This window comes from Cygnus olor, chromosome 6 (assembly GCF_009769625.2).
Source record: "Cygnus olor isolate bCygOlo1 chromosome 6, bCygOlo1.pri.v2, whole genome shotgun sequence".
Taxonomy (NCBI): domain Eukaryota; kingdom Metazoa; phylum Chordata; class Aves; order Anseriformes; family Anatidae; genus Cygnus; species Cygnus olor.
Genome location: NC_049174.1, coordinates 37,239,830 through 37,260,832, shown reverse-complemented (window position 1 = coordinate 37,260,832; position 21,003 = coordinate 37,239,830). Strand labels below are relative to the sequence as shown.

The window sequence follows — 21,003 nt, the reverse complement described above, 5'->3', positions numbered from 1 at the left end:
AGCCACAGCTAGAGGTCTCATATAAATGGAAGAAAATTGTATGAACTCTTACACCTGTAGGCTGTGGCTCAGCGGTCTCTGTCCAGTTGTGAGCACAAATATGTTTCATGGACTTCTCACCGCATATCTTCTGAAGTCAAATGATTAAGATAGATATAAAGAGGAGAGAACCTCTCTCAATCAGGCTGGGGAGACCTGCTTGGTGTCTCATGTTTCCTTTTCTGGTAGCCTTTGAGAAGTGGTCTGTGCTTTGTGCTACTTTCCAGCCTGGAGCTCCTGCACAGTGGCATCAGCTGCAGCCCAAGCAGGTCAGGGCTGTGTTTTCCCCGCTCCTAGTGACTTGTCGAAGCTGGGTAAGGGGTGTGCCACTGCAGCAGAAAACAACGGGAGCAAAGGAAGAATCCTATTAATGCCGACTGCTCTAATGCAAAACCAGATTTCATTTTTAGACTTCTATTTTCTACTTTAATTATATAAATCTGAACATACTTTCAAGATTATGAAATAAGTGCTGAGAAGCCAGTTATTTTTCATCATTTATTTTTAAAGCAAATTTATCTTTGAATTGTCATCTGTTAAAATTCCTGAGAAGCAGACCACAAATGAGTACAATATGAACATGATTTTCTATGCCAGCCCAATTCAAATAAGTGACGTAAAGGTTTTTTTCAGACTTTCTTTGAGCACTTCAATTGAATACAAAGTGTGACCAGTTCCACCTGAGTAAGACACAGGTCATCCTCCAAGTTTATGGAGTATGTGCACACTCATATACATAGGTACACACAAAACTAATGCTAAGCTTAGCTGTGCATTGGCAACATATACTCATTAAATCTTCAGTTTAACAGATTCTGAAACCCTGAAATACTCTGCAGAAAGGAACAGCTGTGGGAACAAAGGAAAGAAATAAAAAATGCTTTCTTGGAAAGGACAGGGAGGAGGCTACTAAATGCTCCCTTTCCTCTATGGTAATGACCTACCATTTACTGTCCTAAACTTGAAATTCTGTTTCATATTTTGGATTTTTAAGCAGAATTACCATTGTATTGTATTAATATAGGAGAGGGATGAGAGATGCACTCTGTGTGAAATTTTAGAACTATGCTTTATGTTGATTTCTTGCTATTTTGGGTAAGCAAACTGTTGCCCTTCATTATAAATTTTGAGAAGTTTATATAGCACTTACCCCCTTTTAATATAAAAGTTGCATTTCTCTTCATAGCTCCTCTCCCCGATAATCATTAGAGATGATTGGTATGCTTTCTAAACTCAGGCTTATTGGCAATATAACTACCATCTGTTTTATGCTTGCTGGTAGCTTCTGTATATTTTCCTCTATAGTTACAGGATGTTCTTCTCCGTTAAAGTTCTCCAATCTCTTTTTTCCTTTGCTGTCTTACAAGGAGAGAAATTTGTCACAGTCCGTAAGTCCTGGTCATCATATGTCACAACATATCAAGTCCTGATTGCAGAATGTAGTTGAGCCCTGTCTTCTGAAGGTGCTTGTTTGGTCTCCCTTATACTGAAAATTGTAGAAACTCCATCCTTACAACTGGTTACTTAACTACAAATTTAACAGATAATTTAAAGGGTGATCACATTTGTCTCCATGTGCTCTTTGCTTTCTTCTACTGATGTGCTTTGGAGCAGCAGTCAGTGGCATCAGTTTAAGCCAACATTTATCATGATCAGCCTTTGACTATTAATACAGCCCACATCACTTTTGCTATGCAAATCTTAGATAATATCTAAGTCAAATATCTATCTTCATTTCATTTTTTGAATTATACTTTTTGTATTAAAAAGCCAAACCTAGCTGTGTCCCACCTGGCCAAGGGTACTCAAATGCAGGCTTAGTATCGTGGAGTTTGCTAACCCCAGCCAAGCTATTTTCCCCCAGTGGATTTTCTTTAACCGAAGTCTGTGCCATAACGTGATCTTTTGAATCAAATATATCTGCACAAAGGATACTGTGCATCTTTTCAGGCAGCTCTGTATGGACTGAGTGATTACAACTTTAAATTAAAACCTAGTTCTTCCTTTATAGCTTACATATTTGGTGTCTAAAATATGCCAAAAATGATTACTTTTTGGGGGTCTGGTGAAGGAATCCAACTGTGATACAAAGAGAAAGGAATATGAGAAGAAAAAAAAAACATTTATAACTTTGCAATTTACATACCAAGTTTAGCCCAGCTATGATTTAAAACAGCACATCAAGCCCCTAAACTGATCTTTGAACAGCAAAGTTGCAGCAATGCTACAAGCATTGTTGGGATATATTAGAACAAAAGAATTTAACATTCATTGTTGATACTTTTTGGAATTTATTAACTCCTTGGTTCTAAGGAATATAATTTGATGTCACTGACTGCTGAACATGAACTCTGATGGACTGAGTCATCCATATCTATCTCCAAAGGGTTACAGTGACAACTTAGCACTTTGATTAAAGGTTGCAGTGTTTATTTAGATGCTTTTATTCTACTTGGAAGTCTCTCCTGCTTGATATATTTTCTTGAAGCCAGAACGTGTACTTGCAAGTCTTTTCTGCTAACCAACCTTCTGGGGCAAAAATGAGTTCCTGAAAGCCTAAACCCAGTATACTGCAGTACAATTATGAATTGAATAGGGAAAGGAAATTGGAAGGAGGAACTAAAGATATTTTACTCGTATGAATCAGTACACAAATACAGATTTATAGTCTGCATATGTGTTTTGTTTTTACTGATGGTTGTAACTAAGGACACCTGTAAGTCAGGGGAAAAGGGAAAGAATGAAAAATAATTGGAGGAAAAATGTAATAATATGCAGCATTTCAGAGCTGATTTGGAATCTGTTATGTGAGACTTAAAAACTTGTTTTTCTTTTTTTCTGGAAAACCTGTATCATTTAGCTGGTGTGCTTTAGTGCAAAGTATGAAATATAATGATTTTTTTTTTTTAAAGATTCTTTCAGTGTTTCCAACGGAAATGTTGAGCTAAGTGTAGAATTTGTGGGATCAGTTAGCTTATAAATAATGATCCTTTATGCTGGCATTGGGAAATCCGTGTTCCCACAGCTAGTTCAATAAAGCAATTAATATCAATGAATGCTGAAGAAAGCAAATCTCTTTTCACTTTTCTCTGGATTAGTTAACATAAGAAAAATCCCATCCCTCTCCTGGAGTATTTAACCTTCTCCTAGGAAGACATGCTAATGAAAGGTAAATAAAGTGTGCTGCCTGACATGTGTTTGCCATTCCTTCCCGTTCCTCATGTCACACACTTTCCCTCTTACAAGATGATTAACATTTTTCTCTGGAAATCTTCACTATAGTGATTTTATTTCATGCGTCCCCCTGTGCCAAACCTGTCTTGTCATTAGCCCTCAGCATTCTTGCTGGTGTTTCTAGGTTAGTTCCTGCTCAGCTGAATTTCATTACGGAGGGGCTTCACCTCCAAAACTCACAGATAATGTGTCTTAAGCACACACAGCACTGAAGTCTGCTGCGTAGAAAGCTCCTGATTTACTTGGCATTGCCTTCAAGCTGAGGGCACGTGTTTCTTGTCTGACAGGGCATATTTTTGTAGCCCATGTAAAGTTGTCTACTAAAGGAAAAGGAAGGTCTGTCGAGGGAATGGGTGTGGTTTCACTGACCTCATCCAACAGCAATGAATTTGTGCGTTCAGGCTTTGTAGATCAAACTTTTTGATAAAAAGGAGTCATAAAACAGCCCTGAACTTTTCCTGCATTTGGCTATATTATCTGAGATTTCACACACAAGCAGTAAAAAGCTTAAAAGATTTTTATCTTGCAGCAGCCAAGAAGTGTGGTAATAAGGTAAAGGTTGAGAAGCATTGTTGGCATAAGAAATCCCCCGCTTACGCTGGATTTATAACACACCCAGTTTAGTAAGAATTGGCGCTGCTGAGCATTTTCTGACAGTGTTGGGATAATATATTGCAAAAGGCAGAGCAGCCAAGTCTCACACCTGAGAAGTAAGACGCACTTCATTCTGCTGATGGAGAAACCTAAATCAAACTTTAACGTTACTACAATGCAATTACTCCTCCCTTAGGAGCCCCAATTGTACAGAGTTGTGGTATAAAACTTGTGATTTTGTTGTATTGTAAGAGTTTATTAACCCCTTAAGTATTTGTATATACTCTGATTTTGGAGGAATAGCCTTTTAAAGTTTACTAGGCACGTTTCAAAGGAAAGTAATGGTTTCTGGTGGGTGATGTTATGGGTGTGAGGCCAAAGCAGGTTTTCATTGAAGCTTAATTTTTCAAAAAGTAAATAAAACAATATGTGCAGCTTTGGACTGCATTTCCTATCATTAGTGTGTGCTGTAAGACCTCCCTCATGCTTCAGTGAGAAATGTTGTTGGGTGAGAGAATAGACTTTCTGTGTTTGATAGATTCTGTGAAAGTCTGATATTGTTCTTTTACATTCCCTTAGCTTATCTGTGAACCTCCATACCTTACCACAATCACCTCTGCTTTCTCCTTGCAGTAGGATTAATAAAAAAGACATACTGTTATAATGAACGTATGCTAAAGCTATACAAACAGAACAAAAGAAAAGAAAAAAAAGTTTTGTGTATGCAGATGTGAGAAAGCTGCACTAAAAAGGGAGTGCACAATATGAACTCATACACGTTTGTACTTTTGGGTGCTATTTCTGTACATCATATATGCTCTTTTTCTAAGAGATCAGATTTCACAGCCTTTAGTTCTCGTCATGATTGTACTTAGCTCATTTTCTTTCTATATTCCATATTGTGTTACGATTCTCATGTATGCTGTTTTGTTCCTCCAGTGTCTTCTAAGCAGAAGAGAAAAACCAGAGATGTTGAGTTCAAGCCTCATATTTGATTTATTATTATGACTGTGGGAAGTTTGACTTGAAAAAAGTTAGTAGATAGAGAAGAAATAGAAATAGATATAATAAGGCTGTAGCAAGAGTTAAACTGAAAAACTGACAATTTTTCTTGTAATTTTTTGGATATCATTGATATGAAGACTGCTGATATGGCTGCTCAGGAATTTTACATTTTTATTTCTTTGGTTTTTACAAAATTGATTTTTTTTTCTTCTTGTTTGTGTGTGTGTTACACAATCTTATTATTATTGCAGGATAGGGAGCACAAGATTAAAAAAAAAAAAGAAAACCAACAATATTTAGTTTCCGGCTTGGTCAAACCTAATAAAAATTTCAGTCTGTCATCATGAAGAGAAATATTTCATTTCATATCAGCTTGACAGTCATATGTGCTGGCTTATGTTGATACTTTTACAGACTTGTAGCTGAAGTTCCTCAGACTTTCCTTTTCTGGTAAATGCTGAAGTATGATGTTGGGTTATAACTTTTTATGATGATCAGCCCAGCAGGTTGAGTTACTTTAATGTATAATGGAGATTCTGTTATTTTAGGGCAACTTAGCAGTTGCTGTCTGACATGTTGGTCTACAGGAAAAGGCTGGATCATGAAACTGCCATCAGATTTTCAGCTTTATGCTCCTGACAGCTCCAGGGAGAGCTAACATGTGGCCTCTTCTCCCAACGCTACACAAGATTAAATACACTGCTGTCTAATATGGGCGAGAAAGGTCTCATATAGCATACTGCCTAGGCAGTTACGGTGGTTGCATGGCTCTTTAATTAGCCCTATCTGTGAAGTATTGAGGCAGTTTGGACAGACACCACCCCTTCACCACCACCCCATGCCGCAAAAGTGAGCTTTCCAGCATTCCTAGAAGGGAAATTTTGAACCCATTAAATAAGGCCACAGAGCCTAGTAACCTGCTTAATACTTCATAGGACAGTGAATTTTATGAATATAGTACAAATTTTGTCAGTTCTATGCTTTGACCATATTTCTGATAATGGGTCTTTTTCGTAGTTGTGAGGCACTGAATTTCCAATACTGCTGAAAATCAGGGAACAGTTTTGGCTTAAGTGCAGACAGCAACAATAAAACGTGTACCATTTCTCCTTGCCTTGCAAAAGCACTGTTGAAAACTGCAACTACTGGCTGATGTAATTATTTTGCTTTCAAACAGAAAATAAAAACTTTTTAAAATTACCCAGTGTCATAAGAAAGTATATGGCTGTACTAGAAGGATTTTTAAATGTTTATTGTCATTATTTTTCAGGTTTAAAAGTGCCATTAGGAGTAAACTAACCTTGTTAAGATAATACAGGTAGCCACAAACTTTGGCTGTCCTCTAATTCCCAAACACTTATCCCCACATACACTTCCTGTTCCCTGACTCTTGTCAGCTGGAAAAGTCATTATCTGAAAACGGAGAGCTTTGCATCTGTCAGCTGGGAATGTGATTACTTAAATTGATAGCAATAGCAGTTGTCTTAGCTTAAAATGTCTAGCTAGTTTTTGTCGTTGTTGTTGTTGTTTTGTTTTGTTGGTTTTGAAAGTTATTTAGGCAGTTTATGTTATTATTGTGAACGTCAAACAGCTAAATATCAAGGGTTCGGCTTCCTGCCGAGACTCGGATAGGCAAACATCAAAAATAAACTGACCCTGATAAAGCAATGAGAATGGCTTTTGTAGAAAGTGTTTAATTTTTAACAATTTCCTTAAAACAGGGAGTGTTTATTTACATCCCTTTCTTTTGTCCCTTCTCTTTAAACAGTCTCAACTCCATTTTTTTTTATCTTGAGGGACAGGTGAGAAGCCAACACTGGTGTTGCAAAAACCATCCTGCGGACCTTCTGCTTGTCCTCCAGATACCAAAGAGTCAAAGACGACAAGAGTTGGGGCCATCCTAAGTACCTTGAGTAGATTGCAAAATGATATTTTGTTACAGGAAAAAGGGAAGTGTAGCCAATAACCCGCCCCTCCAAATCACCCTTTTTTTTTTTTTTTTTCCTGATTATGTGAATTGCCTTTAATTGCTATGAAGAACATAATAAATATTTTGTTCTTCCGAAAAGTTGTTGTTCAACATCTCAAACTTTTCTTTAAAAAATTTAGGCCAGCTCCAAAATACTCAAAAGTGTGACTTCATTGAATGCTCTTAAAATCCATATTTAGTTCCAAATAAGTAGCCTAATTTTCCGTAACACTGTGTAATCAGTAAGTCTCATTGACCTCCCTAAGAGTGTCTGCCTTCTCAGCATTTCCAAAAATGAAAGCAATATGTGTTTTTTTCTGCAGTCAAATATAATCAGAGAGTTTTAACTTGTTAGTATTTTTGAAAGTACTTTATAAGAAGTATTGAACTTTCTCTGTTTATGTGTTGTTTGAGGGACATAGCCAGGATGAATAATTGCATGTGTTTGTCTTCAGATAATTATATATTATTTTATTCTAAGATGATATTAATCTTTTATTAGATTTGAATAACATGAGAAGATTAAGCTCTCTTGGGCTGTGCAGGAAATAAAAGAATGGTTGTGGATTTTGCTGGGAAAATGTGTGGAAATTTCCATCTCCTTATTTCAGGTGGTTTGGGAATTTAAGTGATGCTCAGATTAGTGTAACCTCATTTGGGACTTAAATGTTGTATGCACTAGAACCTCCAGTCCTTGGAATTTTGTCATTTTGACTCCTATCTCACACATTTTTATCACCTGAAATAACTTGTTGTCATGCTGCTACCGAATGAACCATTTATTATTCTTAGATTTGCTATACAAATAAGGCCATGAGGATTGTTAACTGTGTATTTATCCTGTGAAATATCACAAGCTGTTATGAGTATTTTATTAAACATGAAGCATCTCAATAAATCTTATATCTAATTTGTAACAAAAGTTTAACTCTGAAAAGTTCAGATTACATTCCTGTAACACTCTTTTTTCAGACAGGAGATATGAATTTTAACTCTTCCTGGTAATCTATAATATAATCTATAATATATATATATATATATATATAATATATATATTATTAATTTAATATATAAATAAATAATAATTATTATATATTATATAATATTATATTATAATATATAATCTATAATAAAAACAGAATTTTGGGGGATTTAAACCTGCATGCTGCGATCTTCTGTTTCACTAATAATTGTCAAACTTCACCACCCCACCCCACCCTCCATATTTCTCATTTTTAAGGGTCTGTTTAAGATATATTAATTCCATAAAAAAATAGTGATATTTCATTGAAATGGTACAGAAAAGCTTTACAAAATAGTACAGTTCCCATGGCTTTGGGAATGTATTTTACATTTGCCTCGAACCTTGAAGACAGGGTAGATGAACCTGCAAGACAGTTCTGTACAAAGGAAAAGAGGTAACATGCTAACAAGGAAAATCTGATTGTAATATGCAGCCCTGAGTCTGAGAAATATTTTAAAATGCTAAAAAAGTTCCCTTTCCACCTGTGTGGTGCTCTGCACCCTCCCAGAATGTCTTTCTGGAGGCCTCAAGGTGTTCGGGAATGAAAAGCTGTGTAATGCCTGGAACATTGCTTACTAGTGTTTGCTCCTGAAAGAAATCCCTGTGCTCACGCATCAAGAAGTGGCAGCATTCCCTTTATCGCAGTGGCTGAGCAGTTCCCACCGCCTTCCAGTGAGGAAGGGGGACCACGATGCCCCAAACCAGGCATGGCCATGAGGGCTGGCAGCACTACGCTTGTAGACTGGAATGTGTTACTGGAATGCATGGCAGTAAAACACGGTGATGCAGATCGGGAGGTCTGATACCTGTTTTGACATCTTCTGATGCTCATTTTATATTTCCAGTATCTTCTTGAACCTCATTTTCATGCCCCTCCAAGTGTGGAGGTTTCCACAGTTTCATTAGGGAAAACTCTCAATGCTGTAATAACTTCAATGTATATTAAAACAACTAGTAATTCCCTTCCATTTTAGCTGCTTTTTTATTTTATGGTCTAAAGAAAGTTGTATACAATTATCCATTAAAGGATAATACCCCTTTTTAATTTTGCTCTGATTTTTTTTTCTTATTGCCAGTATCTTTATGGTAATAGAAATGGACAATTCTGATATGTTGCTATATACATTTTCCTAATGAGTCCACATTTCTGCAGCCTTGCATCTTTCCCATGTTTTACACCTAGCCAATGCATTAAAGAGTGATACCATGCCAGGATACTTCTGTTAGCATCCACTTTGCATAGATAAAAATGCATTGAGCATGAGAGCTGGAAGATCTGACCAGTAGTTATGCTGTGGAAACTGAGAACTTACAGCAATTGCAATATAATGAAGTAGCCATTTATATTATATGTAGAGTTTGTTCACAGAATTACAGAATCACAAAATCACATCATAAATAAAAACAGAATTGCAAACATAAAATGTAATGATATTTTGTACAAATTTGCTTTTGTTACTGCTTTTCCAACATTTTAAACATCTAGTGCATCTGAAATCATCTGTCCTTTTAGGAACATAATAAACCAAAAAATAGCAGTCTGTATTGTGAATTAATTAAAAGGGTAGCAGTGTACTTTACAATGGACAGAAAGTATACAGGACTAACTAGATGGTTTTAAACAGTGATGAAGTACAAACTGGACTTGTTCATATACATTTAAATTTCAACTTAAGAGTTTGTCTGCAGGAGAAAAAGCATATTTTATGATTGTTTACCACTACATGGTGACTCTTATAGCATGGTATGAACTGAAAAGCATGAATTTCAGTGGGTATGGTATGGAAGGGATGTCAAATGCTATCTAGTGAAGCGATCACAGCATCTCAGACATCTTATTAATAAGAACAGAATTCACATGCCTATATGAAAATAACTCCTGACCAGGCAAGAAAGCCAAACAAAATTGTTCTTCATATCAGTTAAAATACAAATTGTCCTGTGATTATTTAGAGTTTTTAGAAGATAACTTCTGTTTCATGTGGCATCAATGTTCTTGGCATCTTTCACCATGGTATGCAGTTCTGGACTCAGGCCAGATTAAACAGCCAAGTAGCTCTGCCTTTTGATCCAAAGGCAGAGGAGAGTAGCAAAAATAATTCTCCAATGTCAAAATCTATTTTCTTACTTTCTGCAGTAGTTAACATTTCGTGATGTATATGCACAAGCCCATAATCATATAGTGAAACACAGTTTGTTTTATGAGGCTACAAGGACATATGTGGGAAAGAAATATGATGCATTTTTTAAATTTGCAGGAATGAAAATTATTCATACTTTGCATGATGTTTGGAGTTAATATTCTGAAATCTTGTTATTGTTGTGCTGTGTAAAATGAGTATTGGTGTTACGTCGGTAACACATCATGGTGTCTCATTAACACCAACTGACTCCCAGAATTTCTGATTTTTGACATCTCTAGTTCTTCCATAGGAAAGCTGTGAGTCTTGTTCTCAGTTTTGGGGCGGTTCTTTGAAACAGTTCTTGTTTTGTTGCTTTGTGGTGTAATCAAGTGACGTCCACAGAGATTAAGGGAATTGACCAATCCACAAATGCAAATAACTGGGATAATTAATTTATTGTTTTCTCATTAAGCTCAATATGTTATTCTTGTATATTTAAAGCATTTTGGTATTTTAGACTCTTTTCTTATTCTGGAATTCACAGGCTATTTTGTTTGTCAGAAAATTTATTTCTAAAAATCTATTATTAAATTTATGAAAGATTAATTTCAGAAAAAAAAAAAACCTTATGAAATTGAGTTGTTCTCTGAACTTTTAACAGTAAAATGGGTTCTTTTTCCAATTTAATTTGACAGCCTGAAATCTGAATACCTTCTTATACTTCTTGTAGTCCTGTAAACCCATTGCTGATGGTCATCATTTCAGGGATGAGTAACAAGATGAACCCTTCATTGTTTAGAAAAATGTTTGCTCTCAAGCAAATTTGTGTTTCATCTACAGATGAAACCAAAAAAGCAGAAAGTCTAAAGCAATGCTTTCTGAGGTTCAGCTGGAAGTATTTGAGTGAGTATGATGATGTGTGAGTTGTACTGGTTTTCATACCAAAATATCCTTAGAAAGTTCATTAAATCCCTGTGGTGAATGTTGTCATTTTGGAAGCTAAGGTAGGAGATGGTGGATATTACCTTCTGGCTTTGACATTGCTAGATTTGCACTACTTTAAATTTGGTTGAATAATTACTGAAGTCTTTGTGATAGCTTCTAACTTTAAAGCAGTTTTCATTGTTGTTATTATAAGGTTTAAAAAATAATGTTATTATAATGTTTTAAAATAACTTTTGGGTTTTTTATTTTAATATATTCTTCTAAGAAGTCCTTCTGTTTATAAAGAAGAAAATGTCTCTCATTCCGATTTCATAGCTAAACAGAAATGCAGAGGATCTAAGTGACTTTCCACAGGTAATGCAAAAAGTTAATGTCAAAGTCCGTGCTGGATACTTTTAGAATCTGTGAAGATGGGTGCAAGCTTGCAGGGCTTGTGATCCAAAATCATGAAATCCATATAGTGTCTCCTCACTGAGAGCTGTTCACAGTTGCTTTGAAAGAGTAAAGTTGTTTCTCTTTTTGACAAATCAGACTCTCCCCTTCCAAAAAGTTTAAATAGCAGTTGAATATGTTTCTTTATTAATAATAATAACTATAATTAATATTTATTATATATTAATGATTATACTTAATATAAATATTATAATTAATAATACTAATTTTGTAACAACTTTCAGGTCTTCAAGAGATTATGGGAGATATAGTTGTTAAGCACATATCCAAGATGCAATGACATGGTAGAACAGTTGCTTCCAGTGTTGTTGACCATTCTTCAAACATCCATCCTTGAGGCACATCCCTGAAGGCGGTAAAATGGTCCTAGATACTCCCATATAAGATGCAATACAACATAATCACTGTTAAAGTTTAGATGATCACCAAAGTTAAATGATTTGTCAAAAGGCTTTTCAAAACTTCACTTTCATCCATTGTCACCAGAAAAAAAAATACATTTTTTTGTTCAAAATAGTTGAGAAGAAATTTGAGGATTTTGTTGAGGTCAGACTACAACTTGTGAACTTATTCACATGTCTCTTAACTGTTGGTTTTCCTTTTTAGTATCAGACATTGTTCAGGTGCAAGAAGGTTGCCATCTGAATGGACCACTGGTTTGCTATAAACTATCATACACACTTGTATAACGACTTTGAAGGTTTTTCCTACCTCATTTCCTAAAGTAAATTGAACTTCTACCCATGATGTGTACCTGAACCGTCTGAAAGTATGAGTTTCCTGTAACTGGAAATACTGACTGCAAGATTAAAAGCAGCTAAATTCTCAATGACAAATCGAATGTAGAACAGCATAGTCTGTAACGATAAACTAATATAGGCATATAGTAACGCGTAATGTCATGGGAGAGGTAAATAAATAAATATATTCAAGATGTAGAATAATTGGGGGGTTCTCTTTATTCCTGCAAATATCATCAATATACAGTCAGTGTTTTAAAGACCACCGTTTAAATTATTAAGAATGCCAGTTTAATGAAAACGTAACAGATCATTTTAATAATTCATGACAACAATTCAACATGAAGCACACACAATATTTTTAGCATGTGTCTCAATAATAGCTATACATAGATATCCACAATATCAAAATATGCAATGCTACACACAGTAGTTTCTTATCTGTTAGGTCTGGTAAAGGGAATAAACATTTTTTTTCCTGATGAGAAAATCAAAGTTGTATGCCATTTCAGTGAAGTCAAGTTGACACCTGCAGAGAAGCAAGTCGTGACATTTTAGCTGACTGCTCCCCCTCTCCCCACCCCAGTTGCAGTTTGTTTCTTCATTTTATTTACCCTGACAGACAAAAGAAGCCTAGATGAAAATGTTTAGATGAGGATTTGTCATCCTTTCTCATAATTCTTTTTTTTTTTTCCCCCCACTGTTAAATGAATAGTTCGTACATACTGGGCTGTGACAGTTCTACAGAGGAGAAAAACACTTGAACATATTTGTATGAAAACACAGTTTCCCTCCTTTCTCTTCTCTTCACACCCCCTCCACCCTCCGATTTCCAAGCATAGGTCCATTTATCAAGATAATTAGCTTCAGTTTTGGTAATGAGATCTATTTTCATGTCACCCTGACATAGTACTGACTGACTGAACTAGTAAGATCCTTTAAAAAAATATGAATTTAGGATCAATAATATTTATAGCTCCATTTATAAAGCAGAAATCAAAGGCATGTATAATGCCATACTTATTAAGGGAACTTACTCTAGGGATTTTGTTTACTTGCCTCTAATCCTACCTCTACTTTTCAACAACTCATTCTCTAACAAAAAACAAAAATAAGTTGTGGGTGTTCAGAAATATAAAGTACATATGAGAGCTCACAAATGATATCTGTTATGACCTAATATTGTAGTATACAAGACCCGTCAGCTGGGCTTTTCCTGGCTGTATCTTATTTTTGTTAACTGTGCATACCATTAAAGAATATGATAAAGTTATTGTAATGGAATTGAAATACATTTTATTACATCAATATAAGTTCCATTTACTGTGCAATATGACAGTGCTTAATAATTTCATATTACAAGCATAATTATGATATCAAATTAGTAATTTTCACAAAGTACTTGCATTAGACACTCATATGCTATAATACAATATATTCCAATTCTCTGTGGTGCCTCAAAATACACAGTCTTTTAATGGTGAAAAGGCTGATGTGGTAAAAGGAAGCACCTCATAACTCCATTGAGCAATTTCACAAGGACACTTACCTTCCATTGGGGTACAGAAATTACCTAGATAGTTCTATAACTAGATTCCACTGCACTGTTGATAATGCTAGAAAATTACTGAACTCTAGAAATTATGATGTCTTCCTCTTTGGTAGTAATGTCAAAGGTCCCCGAACTACTGCTGTGCTATTCTGAGCAGTCTCTTAGACTAATTCCAGTGGTACCAGTAAAGCTATTCCCAACGGAGTAGATTGTGGGCAGGATTAAAAACTCCAGTTCAAAGTCTCTGAAAATGTGAACTACTGGAGCTGCAGAACACCCTTGTGAGGTGGAAAAAGGAATCAATTTGTATCCTACCGAAGTGCAATTCCTTCCAAGGTACAGCACAGCAGACTTGGCAGTGCTGAGCCACATCACTTTTAAGGCAGGAGCTGGAGACTCGTGTATCCAGGTAATGGAGCATGTGGACTCTGCTTTTTTTCCCCTCCTGAGCATTTTTACATGCGATTTATTTTCAATTCAGGTGCTGACAACTTTTGCAATGCAAATTTGTTCAATGGTTTGGCTTTTATCTTCTAAAATAAATGACAGAATGCTATGAAGATTCACTAGCAGTTTAATAAACCTTTAAGAGTCTGCCTTAAATACCAGTTTTCTATACTAGAAAGCTCATCAATATCTAGACAGCCATGCAAACAGCTAGGAGGCCAGTCCATTAATGAAATGTTAATGACTGAATTAGACCTGTAATAACAGAAGTAGAATGTACTGCTGTGAGTCCATTAACATCAGCAGACCCTGCTGGGAAACAAGTAAACACAACATGCAAAGGGAAAACTTGTGCTAATAAACAGTTTTTGTGCTGTAAAGGTACTGGGAAGCATGAGTTGTAAATTCCATTCACTGCTATGCTATTGTCATTTTTTTGGTAAAGTTTATCCAAGCAACCTAGCTTGATGTACATTTCACAATATGAGGATAAAATATGCATAACAGCATTCATGCAAAGTCTGTGACCCGATGGTAAGTCAAAGCTTTCTGCCAAATATCCAGACAAACCAAAGAAACCTTTCTATTGTGTTAGGTTGTAAGAATAAGCAGTGCTCAATGTTGACTGCAGCTTCACACTGCAGCCAGTCCAGGTGGGTAGCAGGGAACAGTAGTTATCACCTGATGGATGGTTGACCCAAGTGAAATGGAATTTATGGACCCTAACTAAGGCCCTTGTAGATATCAAAGAAACCACCACTGTTGGAACTAATTACCAGTGCTATTAAACTTTTATCTTGTGCCTTAAAAGTAGATCATGCTTTGCAGAAGGTATTAACCCTAACAAAGGAGACAAGAATAGCAACATTGCTAGCAGCTTCATTGGTGATCTTGTAACACACAGTATGAGAGTTCTTGGCTAGAAAAATGGGCTTGGGATATAGGATCTAATGACTTTAGTTCTTGGAATGAGTTTCCGTTTCCCAAAAATGCAACTCACCTTTTTCAATAAAAGTGAAGTAAAAATAGTTGCTTTCTCATCCGGTCCTGAAAACCTCAGTAATTTCCTGTAAGGCAAAAAACAAACCATTTGCCACATCTTCCCACTGTGCAAAAGCTGCATGTCAAACTGAATTGTGGCAGCTTTTATAATGCAGTTGTCAATAAAAATCGCATACAACTTCAGTACATTGGAAAGCAAAATATGTGTCCACAGTATGTCGTACAAAATACAAATGAATAACCCCCAAACTGCTGCTATTACAATGTTCAGTCTTTTATTGAACTCAGTTTGATTTCCTCCTTTTAACCTCCTCAGATATGCAGTGTCAGTTCCAGCTTGCCACATAACTCAGCAGAAAGCCAAAGTGGGGGGAAAAATATTAAGATTCTTTCCTCTGAACTTTGTGGATGTTGCTGCTCGTTTCTTCTCCACTGATGCTGGCACAGCAGCCAGTATTTTTTGGTCCCATTCATGTGACTGCTAGCAAGTATCTCTACTGCTCCCATTCCCTTTGTGACACCTTATAGGCAGCAAAGAGAAGGACTCATGGCTATAGAGACCAGGATGATCTAGTGGGTGGGATACAGCGTTTTCCTCTTCATCCATCTCTGATAATACAATCCAGTGTCACTGCCTTCATATTAACCACACACCATTTTTTGTTTGTTTGTTTGTTTGTTTATCCTTTATATCTCAATATTTTTATTACCTTTTTAGTTGAATTTATTCTTATACCACAATAAGACTCTTCTGTTGTTTACGGTCTTAGAGTTACTACCAAGATGCAACTGGTAATAAAGAAAGAGGGAAATCTGAGAAATAAAATGTTCAGGAATTATGTGTGTTATGCAGTAAGAGAGAGACATCAGAGAAGGGAAGGGGCGTGAGAAGTAAATTGCTACACCGACTGCTGAAATAACATGCAAAGTCTTGGTGAAGCAGGGTGTGCCTGGGAAGAGGCTGTGCAGGGAGGAAAGGTGAGATCAGGCACTGATACTCTTGAGTCAGCAAAATTTTGGCACAGGGAAAGGTACATGGTGTGGATTTAATCATGAACCTTCCTCCCAGAGTGCTTAATGCAGGCAGAAGGGATCAAAATCATAGAATCATAGAATCATTCAGGTTGGAAAAGACCTCTAAGATCATGTAGTCCAACCTTTAACTTAGTACTGACAAGTCCACCACTAAACCGTGCTACTGAGTTCTACATCTACACGTTTCTTAAAGACCTCCAGAGATGGTGCCTCAACCACTTCCCTGGGCAGCCTATTCCAATGCCTCACAACCCTTTCAGTAAAGAAAACAGTATTTCTAACCTGACCTCTTGAGGAAACAAATAGAAAATGGAGACTGAAGGGCTTCCTCGGCTGGTGCTGTGGATGTCCTGCATGGATACTCATCTCAAGGCCATGGTACTTGTTACATAGCCAAGGCTCCACGTCAGTTTGACACGTCACATCAACTGCACTCTGTGCTTCAGGCCTTTATCCCTAAATGAGGGATAATATCTCCCCGTCTCATGGAGGTGCCCAGCAGGCTACAGCATTAAAGAAATCAAGAGTAGGGGATGCATAATTCCTAAAATTAAAAAATTATATATTATTACTTCAAGTAATATTTGAATATTATCTTTCCTAATTTAAATTTTGGGCAACTGTCTCACTGTCTGAGTCCATAGTGGGCTTTTGGTTTTATGGCACTGTATTTGTTTCCTATAATGCTGTAACACTGAAGGACTGTATAGTGGAAGTTAATGTAATTAGAAAGAACACAGTGAGCTGATTATGTGTGTTGAAGAAATAAATACAATATTTAAATACTGAAGGAAATAACACTATTCCTAATAACAGTAAATCATATGAACCACTTGACCCTATTCCCTATGCACAAAAACTTGTTATGTTTTCTGAGCTGTCCTAGACTTTGGAACCACAACCATATATGACCCTTTAAAAATAATATTAACTTTTTTTTTTTCCTTACAGAAAGAAGCAACTTTCTTGATATGATAAGTTGATTAAGTTTCACTGTCTATGACTGTCTTGTCAGCACAACATGGTTTTTCTGTCTTTTGACATTTTAAGTTGTATACTGAAGCCTTTGTCAGTTTCCTTCCTGCATTTTCACTGGCTATCAGAATTTCAAGGAGTAAGTTTTGTACAGTATTCACAATTGTGAACATGATAACAGATCTAACATTCAGACCATGCAATGAAATGGTCCGTAAAGAGGAGGTCAAAGACATATGGTAACATCTGACAAAAAAAGAGCATGTGTTGGATCAGAGCTGATGGACTAATCCTTTCTCCTGAGCCCCTGAGCACATTTTCCATTCTATGTATCTTGAGAAGGAAAGAGAAGCACATGCATGGATTTGGTATTTGATGACTGTAGGGTGAAGAACAAAACAATAACTGTATATAGGCTTTTTAGTAGTAAAATCACCATAAAGGATGCTGATGAAAGTTGTTCAAAACATTGATTTAATTGTAGGAAGGGACATGACACAACCAGAAGTTTTGAAAATAAGGAGAGGTATTTGAGAAGCAAGATCTGGAACAGAATGAACAAGAAACTTGAATGTGGGAAAGCCCACAAGATTTAGGGGGAAAATAAATAAATAAATAAATAAATAAATAAATGTGGTGAGCCTTCCTTGACTTTTCAAAGATGATAATTTCAATGACTGAAATTTTCCCCCATACAGAATATCAGGGTGACAGGATGAGGCCCGTTACAGTGATCAGGACCAGAGATGAAAACCTGTTGGATGAGAAGTATCAGCTTTGTGGACGGACAAAAATAATCTTACCAGGGTGGGTGACGATAAAGGCTGGACATCGGTGCTGTGGGACTACCTGGCTCAGCTGCAGCATCTTGCTCCATTTCTCACCTCTAATTCAGTGTTTTAATTTTCTAAACCCACCTGCAGCTGAGGGTGGACTGATAATATTGAATGAACATAAATACGTGATTATGATCCATTTGTAATAAAATTGGGTAAAGGCACCCTCCTTTCCTGTGCATAGGCGAGTACTTGTGCCCTAGTGCTGCATAGAGCCCTGACTGGCCTGGAGCCTGCCCAATAAACCACCCTGTGCAGCTAGCATGCAAAGGGACTGGTGAAAAAGACTTTTCATTCCCAACCTTGAAATCCCTGCAGCAGGACCCCAGGCATTGAGCAGGAATAGTTGTGTATAGTCCAATTTTTAAAAAACTTCAGAAGCCAGAAAGATTTCAACAGATACATTTGTTTGTCTGATTTTTGCTGCCCGGTGCCATATAGAGAGGTTTGCTGAAGTATTAACTATCACTTTAAATTCTTCTCGCTTTGAGTCATTCCATCCTGTATGTAATTTGAACAGGTTTTTGCATAATTATTTCTCCTAATAATTACCATTATACAATTGCTATAGCTGCCAGTTTTGTTTTTCTTTTCTGCGAGAGAATAGCAGAAATGTATTACGCATTTGTGTAACTTATGATCTTTGATTCATGTTTAAAATGCATGGAATATTTTTCATTTTCTGTTTGAGGCAATACCTCATCTGGGATCATATCTCACAGTGTAAGTTTACACTGTTTAAATGGATGCCTTGTACTGCAACTGGGTATAATCTACAATGAAAAAGCAAAGGAGGTCAACAGAATTGAATTTTTAAGGCGTTACAGGACTGGCAAATATTAATGGCAGCAGGTAGAGGCATACTGCAGCTGGACCGTAATGCAGAAAGGCCTCGTGTATTTTTTTTTCCTTTTAAATAAATTTGATTTGACCATCATTATTGCCCTTTGTTGTTGTCTTTTGATGAGGATTCTAGGAAATTTGCTTGCTGGCATGCGTGGCTTACCGGCAGGGAGAGCAAACTGGAATTTGCAAGCACAAGTGTTCCTACCAGATACCTAATTCAAGAAGTTATATTCTACAATTGAAAAAAAAAAAATTTTTTAGGGTTGAGTTTTCTGTCTGCACTTCCCCCCCCCTGCTCCCTCCCCAGGGTAGGTGGGAGTCGGTGTAGCAGGCAGGAGGAGAAGGGCAACGTGTGTGCTCATCCCCTGCATGCCTGGCTCCCTGCTGACATCTGCCTTGCAGCTGCCCCTAAAGAACGTGGGAAATGAGGAAGATTGGTGTGGAGAGAAGAAAAATTTCCAGTATCAAACCCAACCTGTTTACAAGGCAATGCCCAGCTGGGTGGGAAGGAGACATGGGGCAGCTCCTCCCTACCACAGAGAAATAAAGAAATAACGACTCACTGTTCAAAATGAATCAATGATGCTATTTGAAAATTGATTTATTTCTTTCTACTGACAAGTGTTATTATAGATACGATTATCTTTCAGACTAGGCTTGATACCTAAATTCCTGTGGTTTTAATTCTGTTTTTATGGTATGCAGACATTCTGTAATTATATGAAGGATTCTAAAGGAATATGTAGCTGTTAGCAAATGACTTGTGTTATGCTAACTTTGTTACGTGTTCTCATAAAGTATATCCACAACAAAACAATGCCTGCAGTTTGAAAGCTAATACAGCAGAATATTCTGAAATACTTAAGAAAGAAGAGGGATAAAAAAATATTTTAATTTCAAGAGTCATGTTGAATGCTCTTCTGAGGGACACCATAAATTAGGAAGGAAAGGAAAAAAAAAAAAAGAAAAAAAAAAGAGAGAGAGACAAAAAAAGACAATACTTAATGTATGTACATAGTGTATGTAAGCACAAACATGAGTCTTTTTCCGAGAAAGAGTGGGATCAAAAGTTGCAGTATGGCACAAACAATTTACAACTGCAGCTACAATAAAGTGCTTAGAAGTGAGTGGACTGACCCTCTGTGTCCATAGTGCACATTTGGCACGCAGGAGCTTGGACACTTCACTCTGCTCTGCCTTTTAATATTTTGACTTTAAGTGAGCAAACAGGCTGAGTATACAGATGCATTTGATTACTAATGATCATTATAATGTGAGCAGCACCATGATTTATTAGAATAGTTGTTGACTGCGATTCCAAGAAAAGGTAATTGTTTCAGAATTATCCCCACAATTAATTTCTCATGTATGAAGTCCATTAACTCCAGCTACAGGCCATGGGGTACGTGTAAATGTTCACAAGCATGGGATGAGTTTTGAGAGGGAAGGATGAGCCTCTGGTGATGATTTGGGGGGAATCTGAGTACATTTTTTTTTTTCTGCTTTGTCTCTGACTTCCTCTACAAACTTAACCAATTATTCAGTTCCACTGAAATGAGAAAGTTCCTCAGTGAAATTAAATGTTGCTAACACGCAAATATCAGAGATCTTAAGGTGCTTAGACTATGGTAACCATAGCTTTTGTAAGTATTAGGATGTACATTTTATCCCATTATTATCATTGATCCTTAGTTGTCTGTAGTTTTTACACTGCCTACATTTGTCTTCTAACACTAGAGCAGCGATAGAATGTCAGGCTATTATAAGAAATTTGTATGTATTAGCAGAACTACTGCTTATACTTGCTTGTACTATACCATGAAATGCTAACAAACATGATGTGCCAGAAAACCAGTAGTATGCATTCTCAGCAAGCACATCGATATATGTTATGACTGGTAATACGATGAATTTTGAATAGAATTAATCCTTACTCAATCATTAAACAATGAGAAATATTGAGTTGTTTTTCTTAAGGATTAGGAAAATTCTTTTGGAAAGAGACAAACATTTGTCCCTGCTGGAAGCTCCTTCAGCTGTAATGCATCATTGTGCCTGACCAGCCCTAGAAACCTTGGAAAGACAAAATATGTACAAGCTGGTTGTTAAGCATATGTGATATGTTTTGCCTTGTCACCTGGCAACGAAAAGGTTTTTCTAAACAAATTTCATAGATTGCCAAAA

The 21,003-nt window shown here is 36.5% G+C and overlaps 1 long non-coding RNA gene across 3 annotated transcripts in view; it reads left to right on the top strand.

Annotated features, from left to right (window-relative positions):
- LOC121072363 overlaps positions 1 to 21,003 on the top strand; it is an 85,917-nt gene that overhangs the window by 51,398 nt on the left and 13,516 nt on the right. Inside the window, exons 4-5 of one of the 3 annotated variants that reach the window (XR_005821154.1) lie at positions 17,114 to 17,276; positions 17,836 to 18,910. The exons of 1 other annotated variant lie outside the window; for it this stretch is intronic. This is a non-coding gene — a long non-coding RNA (uncharacterized LOC121072363). Of the gene's footprint in view, positions 1 to 17,113; positions 18,911 to 21,003 lie in introns of those variants that run through there. One more of the 3 variants, XR_005821153.1, reaches the window with a different exon arrangement.